The sequence below is a fragment of the Nematolebias whitei genome, chromosome 19 (assembly GCF_014905685.2).
Source record: "Nematolebias whitei isolate Nwh7 chromosome 19, NemWhi1, whole genome shotgun sequence".
Taxonomy (NCBI): Eukaryota; Metazoa; Chordata; class Actinopteri; order Cyprinodontiformes; family Rivulidae; genus Nematolebias; species Nematolebias whitei.
The window spans coordinates 30011051-30021984 of NC_056516.1; positions in this window are offsets into that span (position 1 = coordinate 30011051).

Here is a 10934-nt window from a genome sequence, read left to right on the forward strand (position 1 = left end):
AGAGAGAGAGAGGGAGAGAGAGAGAGAGAGAGAGAGAGAGAGAGAGAGAGAGAGAGAGAGAGAGAGAGAGAGAGAGAGAGAGAGAGAGAGAGAGAGATATAGATATATATATATATAGAGAGAGAGATATAGATATATAGAGAGAGAGAGATATAGATATATATATAGAGAGAGAGAGATATAGATATATATATATAGAGAGAGAGATATAGATATACAGATATATATATATAGATATACAGATATATATATAAATAATTAAAACTACTACTTGCTACTTTTATTACTATTCCTACTTAGTGGTTTTTCACTTATCGTGGGGCTTCAGGTGGTGATGTCTACATTTTTGTAGTTGGTATACTGTGCTTAGAAACCAGAATGCACTGGTTAGTACAATTGTCGATTTATTTTGATTTTAAGCATATCGAACATTTCTAAATTTCTTTGATGCTTCTATTTGAATAAATGTACAACAAACTTTGTACAAGAGTTGGCTTTGTATTAAAAACATGTTATAGAAATGATAAAACGGTATCAAAGCAAAACGCTGCATACCGATATGTCCTGCATCATTGGGCACTTTTCAGTGGGTGTACTGAAATTTAAGCTTTTCTAGTGGGTGTGCTCCGTATAGCCGAGTATCTCGTAAACTACACCGCTGGCTTCAGGGTACGGATCCCCGTGATAAACGAGGGACCACTGTATCATGTTTTTGGAATTTTCTCACCCTTCTTCCCTTTGACTTTCACTTGTATCTGTTAAGCTGAGTCTTTCTCCTTTCTCTGTAAATAACAGAACATTTCTAAACTTCAGTGTCCTTGAGGAGGTGGAGCGAAGGTGCCTGGTCTTGGAGGTGTGCAGTAGATCTGAAGGCCTGTTCATTATCACACGATTCAGTCCTGACACTGGTTGGCACCATTTTATTTTTGCTTAAAGTTTAGCAACTTCTTAAAACAAGTTAATTTCTTCTCGGCTCTTCCCCTCCCTGCAGTGTTTACTGTCCTAGAGCCCTCCTTGTCTAATTGCATATAGAGCAGGATCACTTTACCGCCCCGCTCTGCACTTTATCCTCCACGCTGTTCCCGCCGCTGGCAGCCTCAACGCAACAATCTCCATTTTAAAGCAGCGGGGTCAATTTCCACCCCGCTCCTGCATCTGGCTCCGCAGTGTAATCGCAAAAGCGTCTCCTGTTTCTCTGGCTCCCAATGTCTGGATTTTCCTACCACACCTCCTTCTGTGCCCTTTAAATCTTTGCCCCTACTTTTCACCTTCTCTTCTTGTGAGCAGGATACCCTCAGTCCTGCCTCAGGTGCCTGAGCAGGGTGGTGTGAAGCCTCGCTGGTGCTGGCAGTGAAGCTCTCCTGACAGGAGAACAATAGCAGGTGGGTGTTTGATCCACTTGTGAACCATGTCGAGCGTTATTCAACTCCTGCTTAAGTATTAATAAAGGCTTTACACCCCAGGGGGAGGTCTCCAAAGTGAGCGCATGCTTGTGTATCTTGCGTGCATGTCTTTGAGAGCGGGAGCTAATTTGTGGGCTGATCATTTTTCCTGTAATGATATTGCAGAGAGGACCGTGCAGTCTTTGGTGACGGATGACAGTCTTGTGTGACCTGTTTACTAAGGAACCCTGTGGACCTGAGGCAGAGATGCTCTTGAAGGTTTTCAAAGGTTCGCAACAAAAAGCACACGGTCAGTGATGGGCATTTTATTTTGCACCAATGGTGAGTAATGTTTTTATTTTGTTCCCTAGAGTTGCTCCTTATGTTCATCTTTGATCAAACCTACACAGCTTTGGAAAAGATATAAAAATGAATAAAATGTGCCACAGCTAGGTTATTTATTGTGAACAAAAAAAGAATGTGTTTATGCTTTTTATGTTGCAACAAATAGTTTTGGATGATGTGACTAAAACTCATATAGTTAATCAAATATAATGGAGAAGTTTCAAAAGATTTAAAATACAGAAATTTAAAGAAATGTATGGTTACCAGAAAGTTATAAAGTGGCGTATTTATGCTGTTACCTCACTTTTTAAATAATTTTAACTCTCAAACGTGCAAATGCTGCTGGTTTCCGTTTTGAAAGTGGATCGTTTCGTGTGCTCGGTAGTTTGAGACCAGTTTTTTTGTAATTTTTTCTTTCCTGACCTATGGAATGATTTAGAAAGGTAACTGCAAACACTTGAATGTTTGACTTGTCATGCTGTTTTAATTCATGCAGAATGTGGCTTGTTTGGCTGCAAACAGTAAACCAGTAAAACCTTGCACAGTGACTGCTGGATATGGGCACCAGTGACCCCCGTGACCTGAAAAGGAAGAAGCGGGTAAGGATGGATGGATGATGGATGGATGATGGATGGATGGAGTAAAACCCTCCCTGAAAAACATCTGAATGGTCACATGTTACTGTAAAACAATTTCAATTAAGTAAGTAAACGATTAAGACTGCTAATTAGGGAGACTTTTTTTTTTAACCCATCATGTTTCTGGCCTGCAGTTTATTACTTTTATTTTAAGAGTAATACTTTTTTTTTGGTAATTTTTAAATGTGTTCCTGATGAAAAAATTTAAACAGCTACATTTAAAATAATTAAAATTAGTGTCACTATTTGAAAAGTTGTTCATGTGCTGTTTTTACCTGAGCAAACTGTTTAAATGATGACAGCATGGGTTTTAATCCACATTTTATACAGTACCTAAACTTTTTAATAACATAGCTGTAAAAAAAAATTAAAAAATCTCAAGTGTTTATGTCTTTAAATTCAGTCCAGCTCTTGTCAGCTCACACTTATGAGGTGTGTTGTTTCAGTCTGGCTTATTGATCATGTAGATTTTTTTTCCTCGTAATATTTTACAGAATTATACTACAATCAAGATTAACTTCAATTAAAAACATTTTCTTTTGTGAAGTGCTATATTTAATATCATAAAGTAATTTTCTTCAGAGAATAGCTGTCATTAAATTCAGAAGTCCTTTTTGTTTAATCACATGTTTTTCTTTGTTTACAATTCTTTCACCAAGTTGGTCCCATCCTCTCCGCTGCACGTGAGACTGCACACCTTCCTAAAGTGGGAGTGCTCAAGTGACTAAGAATAAACATTGACTCAAGGATCAAGTCGTCGCTGACCTCATGGACCGGCCTTCTAAAGCTGCGCAGCAGTTTGAGGTGGACGTGGACCTCGGTTTTGCGCTCTTCTTCCTCTTCCTGCTGTGCTTCTTCCTTCTGGTCACAGTCATCCGTTGTGCTCAGACTGTAGTGGACCCTTACGGCTCGATCTCCACCTCTACCTACCAGGAGGAGCAGATTACCTGAGTGGGGGAAAAAAAAGGAGTGAACCATCACAAAACTTTGTAGAGAAATTCAAGTGTGCTCCTAATGGTGCATGAAACACATTTTAAAATGATGCTTGTTGGAATGTTTATGGAGCTTGAAGTACATGGCACTAGTCATTATAGAGGGGAAAATGTCACCTTTACGAAATTATGAGAAACCATGTCTGATTTTGACCTAAGGGCAGCAGGAGGGTTAACTCATCCACCTTCAAGACTCCTACTTCTTGAAGTTGCACTGTTATGCCCGTCTCCCTCACATACATGCACACTCATTCTGTATCATTTCTACTCTTCTCTCCAGAGCAAACCTCCACCTCTCCTAGCTCTCTTCCACCTGCCCTCTACTCTCACTGCAGATCACAACCTCATCTACAAACGTGGTAAGCGCCGTATCGCAGCGCTTTGAGCTGTTGCCTCACAGCAAGAAAGTTGCAGGTTTCAAACTGCTTGGGGCTTTTTGCACATTCTTTATGTGCATGCATGGGTTTTTATAGGTATGTAGGTTTCTTGCTATAGTTCAAAAGCATACACGTTAGGTTAATTGGTAACAACATTGTCACTAGGTTGGAATGCGAGCGTGAATGGTCTTATTTGTCTTTATGTGATGGACTGGTCTAAGGTGCACCTGTCTCCCCGCCCCGTACCAAGCACAGCTTCCTGTGACCCTAGATGGAAAAATATGGTAAAGAAAATGAGTAAATCTTCAAACTTGTCACTTCACTTGTGAACCTGTCCATCATCAATGAGATTTTTTTAAACCAAGCATGCTTGGTTTAAAAAATGAAGTCGAACAAGGACACAAGGACAGGGTCATGATAAAAGTACTTCAAACATGATTCAAATCTGGATAAAAGTACAGGAAATTTGCATATAGTTGCTATTCTCACAAGAAGCCACACTATTGTGCAAGCAGAGGTTTGAAAAAGATAAAATAATTGAGAAAATAAACAAAAACGGGACACAAGACGAGGAGGAACTCTGGCAGGCAGCTGCTTGCACTGTGGTGTGCTGGTACAGGTGAAGAAAGCTGCTGCCAACAGACTCAATAAGCTCATCAAGAGAGCAGGCTTGGTTCTGGGAGTAGAACTGCAGTCTCTGACAGGTGTCTGAGCAGAGGATGCTGAGGAAACCACATCACACCCCCCTGCATGACACACTGGACTCTTACTGTGGCGCCTTCAGTCGTAGACAAAGACCATTAAGGTGCTCCACAGAACGCCACAGGAAGTCCTTCCTTCCTCTAGCTATCAAACTTTTCAACTCTTACCACTTTCTACATGTGTGACATTAGTCCTGCACTACAATAAACAGTGTTTCTGTCCACACCCGACTTCTTTTGGACCTTATTTGTTGGTATTTTATATATTTTTTTATATATATATATCTTGTGTGATTCCTTGTGTATGTTCCTTTGTATTGAAACTCTGGCACAACAATTTCCTGCGTGATCAATAAAGTTGGACAGTTTCTTTTTTTTTTTTTTTTTTTTGTGCTGAAACGTTTCGCCTTCGATCCGGAAGGCTTCATCAGTCAAGGAAACGCACAACACAAAACCGATTCTTCCCCCAACAGCTTACTCCAAAGTGGAACAAACCAGTTATGTTGGTGCTGAGATGGTCTCTTTGGCACGCCCCCTCCTCCATTGCCGGCCCTCTTCCTTGTTACAGTCGTGTCAAACTGGTTGATGCTGATGAAGCTTTCCAGATCGAAGGCGAAACGTTTTGGCACAAAAAAAAAAATAAAAAAAGAAACTGTCCAGATGACCTGACTGAAAAATGTTGGATTGTATACCTGGATTATTGAGAATGGACTTTGTTGATCAATAAAGTTCTTATTTTATGGTAGCCTATAGTTCCATTTCCATTCCAAGCTTGACCTGCAGTCATTCAAGGATTCAAGGTTCTTTATTTGATGTTCACACCACATGTGGTACATGTGGTGTGAACAAAATTGTGCACAGGGTCCTGGTTACATCCAACAAAAGCATTAAAATGTGTGTAAAAAGAACAACTAACAAGATCTAATATGTGAGCTAAGAAAAATGTTAACTAAAAACACAATAAGCACTAGTAGTATAAAAACGATACGCCGAACAGCAGCACAAACATGACTGTGAGCAGGTGAGTACGAATGAACACAGTAACATGAAATAAATCGGCAACATGATGTGATTTTTCACAGTTACTATCCTGGTTAGAGATTCACGAGTCTAACAGCCTCAGGGTAGAAGCTGTTCCTCAGTCTAGTGGTTCTACACTTGATGCTCCTTAACCTCCTTCCTGAGGGGAGCGGGTCAAAAAGCGTGTGCTGGGTGAGTGGGGTCCTTCATGATGCAGGTGGCTCTCTTCCTGCATCTGGAGGTGTAGATGTCTGATGGCGTGCAGCATCAGTAAAAGAATGAGCTTTTTAAACTAATCATGTTTATGGTACATAGTTCCATTTAATGAAGATTATTTCCCTTATTAAATTATTTCAAATGTGTTGTTGACCTTTTGCATCCGGTCATAGTGTGCAGCACCTATCATTAAAAAAATAGCTTATTTATCCAATTGTTTTATATATATAATAGTCTTACGTATCAATTAACGCATTTTCTGTACTACAATAAACTGTGGGATGAATGATTGATTCTGTTTCCTTAAAAATATATATATATTTTTAAGTTTCTTTAACTTGTCTCCACATGTTACCAGCTAGCGGCAGTGTAGCACCAGTACATTGGTTTTTCAGCTGTTTTAAAAACCCTAGGAACAGGAAGAAGATCACCCGAAACAATAACAGTAGATAAGGAAGTGTTACTTGTTGTTTCTGTTTGGTTAAAATCCACAGAACTGTCTAATATTGTACCTTTTCGATCTTTTTGTGTGCCCGGTGGCAGCGTTTATATTAGTGTAGCGTCTCAGCTAGCTAGCTAGCTAGCTTAGCTTAGTTAGCTTCGACGGTAGCATTACCTGGAAAACATTCTCGACGAATCACACAAACACATTTGTGGCATTCCCGGACTTCTGTCCCGTGAAAGCGGATAATTGCAACCGAACAACAAGTAAGTTTGGGGGTTTTGGTGCGGGTATTAAGCTTTCGAAACACTGAAGTTAAATGCTAACGCCTCGGTTTGTTTTCGCAAATGAGCTAAGGCTAACAGCGTACACTGTTGAGATTCAGGAACGAGCACGTAAATATATGCTTATTGAACGTAATAGTCGAAGTCTGATAAAATATATGTGATGTTTTGTTTTTATAAACTGCCAATATGTGTATGTATAAACAGTCGACAACTCCAAAACTTAATATGTGAATGTTTTACCTTGTGGGTCATTGTTTATGCTAACATGCCAGAGTGGGACCTTAGTTTTGCTGTTCAATAAAACCATTCGGGTCGGATTTCAAGTCAGCATTTCAGCAGGTATTTGTTTTATCTGTAGACTAGTTAAAATAATTTTGTGTGTAGGCAGCAGTGTTTATTAGTGAGGAAAAATTACTCGCACGTGTAACATTGTATGGCTGGTCTCTGCTTGTTTTAGAGTTTCCCTGCTTCACACAATATTCAATAGTTGAATCATCTCTTCAGCATGCCCTCTATTTTATTTTTTTGCAAAACCCCAAATTAATGACCCAACTCATTTAGATCAGGTGTGTTGATGCAGGTTGATCTGAGGGTCAAGGACCAGTGGCAATGTTTTATTTATTTTTTGCTGACCAAAGACACTACCAACCACCTGAGGACTTATACAGAAAAAATAAGTGAGGTTTTAGACGGAGTATACCCACTTCAAGTTTTCTGAGAAGCATTTTAGATCCTTAAGATTGAAGGAAGAACATCTCTCATGTTGCAAAATGATGCTCTGTGACAAAGAAGGTTGAAGTGGTGGGAGGGGGTGAGTGTAACTTGACTGAAAGTTACATTCACCTCATTTATAACCAATGCAAATTGTACATTTATTTTTAATTGACCCATAAACCTGTATTACCACAATATTTCAGAGATGTGTCCAAAAGTGCAAATGCTCAAGGGTTGAAACTAACTAACGGTGAAGGCGATTCACAGAACAGGATGTTTCTGAAGTGTGTGAAAGCAGACTTGATTTAAAAAAAAAAAAGTTTTGCTTGAGATTTGTTTGAGATTTGCAAGCAAAGTGAAAGTACATAAATATTTTACAAGTGAATGCATTACAGTACACACGCTGGTGAAGGTTCTCAGTCATCCAAGACACGGTAAATCCCAAAAAGATTAAGACTAGCTGAAGATGTTGCGTTTCTCATCCGAGAAGCTTTCTCAGTTCAAAGATCAGGGAGTGTGGGGTTCGAGTTATGAAGCTGAGGTGTTCTGTATGCAGATGCAGGCTGAACACGTCCCCACGAAGACGGAAGGGAAGGAAAAGGAACTAAATTGTATCAAAAAAGCTCCAAACGTGGATATCCTAACTGGGCTTTTGTCAAGTTAGTGAGGAAATCTACAAAACACCACTGAATAGAACAAGTAGAAGAACAGATGGAAAAACATTGTCATTCCTTACGTTGCTGGAGTATTTGAGAAACTCAGAAGAATTTTCTCCCAACACAACATCCCAGTACATTTCAAACCCAACAGGAATCTCAGAGACTGGTCCACCCTAAGGACAAAACACCCACACACAAACTGAGCTGTGTGATGTATGCAGTTCAGTGCAGCGGGGAATGTCCAAGATCTCTACGTTGGAGAAACTGAACAGCTTCTTCACAGACGCATGGCTCAACACAAGATGTTTTGAGAGCGGGGTGAAGGAAGCCATCTATGTAAAAGAGAGAAACCAACTTTAAACAGAGGATGAAGTTTTGGATTTCAGTTTTCAAAAACCTATAATGCAGCTTTAGGCCTGATACCCAGTCATTTTTATTCCAATCAAGACCTTCATCCATGTCCCATAGACCTCATTTTCATTTATAGGCTTTATCGTTTCATCATGTCTCTCTTTCTACTACTAAGCTGAGAAGCTAAGCTACGAGCTAAGCTAATAGGCCGACCTCGGGAAAAACCCTCCGTCTTGTCGAAGCTCCACAATTCACGGTTGAAACCTGTGCCTTGGTGTAAAAAGTTTTTCTCTGCAAAAAGAAGCTGAAAACTTGTTTACTGATTTTTTTTTATTAAAAGCTTTGTGTGAAAAATGCTACGCTAAAGATCTCAAACCACACCAAGTGTCCGCCATTTTGAGAACCAGAGAGAGACACCCCATGTCACGTCAAGGGGCCTCCCTCCCATTTTTTTAGAGATGCTGCTCGCTCCCTCACTATCCATCCTTTGGTTCAAACAGTCTTATACTGCCCTCCGGTGGTTGAAAAATGGTACTACATGCAAAACAAATAAGCATTTCATCTTAAATTTGAAAATAATTACTAATTATTGTCAAATTTCAAACAATATTATCGTTTATCGCAATAATTTCTGAGACAATCGCTCAGTAAAATTTGTTATCGTGACAGGCCTAGTGTCCCATCTATGAGTAAGACTAACAAAGACCTAAACAAACCTCTATTGTGAGGAGTGAGAGGGCAATCTGCATGTGAATCTATCTTATAGAACACCTCAGCTTCATAACTCAAACCCCATACTCCCTGTTTTTTGAACTGAGAAAGCTCCTTGGATGAGAAGCGAAACGTCTTCAGCCACAGAATAGAATTCCAGTTTTGTCTTTAACCTTTTTTTATATTTACAGTACACAAGAACGTATGAACAGACGAGCTGCAAACATTTTCCCACGTCAACTGCCTTTTTTAAAGAGTTTTGTGTTTGCAGTCGTTATGGATGATTTGGAGACTAGGACAATGGAGCTTCAGATGTCTTCTAGAAGGATGGAAAAAAAGAGGAAGACGGACCCCGACGAAGAAAGAGATGATGATGGTTTGTGCAAATTGGCATTGATTTAAAAATAAGTGATTCAAAGCAGTTGAATAAAACATATTTGTTCAGTTGTTGCTGCCCCGCCGCACTGTAATTCTTACTGTTTGTTTGACAAAATAAAAATAAACACTGCTTTTTTTGTTTGTTTTTGCAGAAAATATGTCTGAATCTCCATGTGACTCCGTTTCCTCCACAAACGGAACTCCTAGCAAGGCGCCAAAGTGGGAAAACGGCTGTTGTCTAAAAAATATTGATATTATAACTGATCTTAACTTGTGTAAAAAAGCGGTGGTAGTTTTGACCAGATTGCCTGAATATAAGATCAGTGCTCTGCGACCACCAACTCCTCCGCAGTTCTACAGTGAAGATGAAACCCTCAGCAGCTCAGATTCAGACATGCCATGGGAATCAGAAGAGGATTCTAGTGACTCAGATTTTTTAGTTTTAAACAATAAAGACAAATACTCAAAAGCCACTAAAAGCGATGCATCAAGTATGTCTGCAGGACCTTCAACCAGTAACAATAACAATGGTAAGAGCACAAAAATCGCTCTTAATCAAAACGTAACATTTTAAATAGAAATACTTTAAAAAGTACTTCCATGTTTTATCATTTTTTACTCAACTGTGCAACAAATAACTCTAGATGTGTCAACAGTTTATCCTCATTGCTCTAATGAAACTGCAAGTACCGCTAATCGCCCTAACCTGCCAGAGGAAGAAATCAAAGTGGACATGATGGTCATTGCTAGAAGACGACCAATGAGATGGCAGCGGGGTAAAATAGAGGACATAATTACAAAGGGTAAGACTAACATTGCTTTTGTCTTTTCTCACATTTTTTAAACTGAAGTTGAGGAATGGAATTAAATGTGTCATGGATGAACAGATTTAATCTCCAACTTGTTCTTTGCAGATGATGGGCGGTTGAAGTACAAAGTTAGATTTGAAGATAAGGGAACGTGTCTTGTGTCTGCGCACCACCTTGCATACGACTCCAGACCAAAGGTGGAGCAGCTGTTTATTGGCACCCGGGTGGTGGTACGGTGTCAAAATAACAAGTTCCGATTCCGACCTGGTGTTTTGTCTGAGCTGCCCAGCAGAAGAAACCAGTTCAGGTGAGTTATTGACAGTTTGTCTTCATGTTGTTTTTATTTATTTATTTATTTATTAAGGATTCCTCTGTTTCCAATGGAAAGTTCAAATTCATTGCTAAAAGATTGATTTGATGAAGACCTGTTTGAATTTTCCAGGTTCTTGGTATTCATGGATGATCACACCCCAGTCTATGTAGGATTGCCATTATTTCACCTTGTTTGCAGACCCTGTAAGTGTATACTCACAAACTCTCACGACTTTTGTTTCTCTCTCTCCTCAGAAAGAACAAAATCTTTCATTGTTTGTATATTTTGTTGTATTGATCACTGAGCCAATGATTCATGCATGCTTTCAGATTATTTTAAGTTAAAATGAGCTTATCATGTTTTTGCCTTTACATATTTAAAAAAAAACAACTATATCCACTGACTGTTCAAAAGTTGCACAATTTTAAGAAACGGTACAAGATCTTGAATGCGTTCTCCCAATAGGCTCTTGCTGTGAAATTTAGAATCGACTGAGTAACAAAACAAAGCATTTTATGAATAAATCATGTTTTGTTTTTAAAACTTGAAGGAGTGTGCAAGCTCTTTCTCTGAAGCCGATTACCGTAATTGCTGGTGTA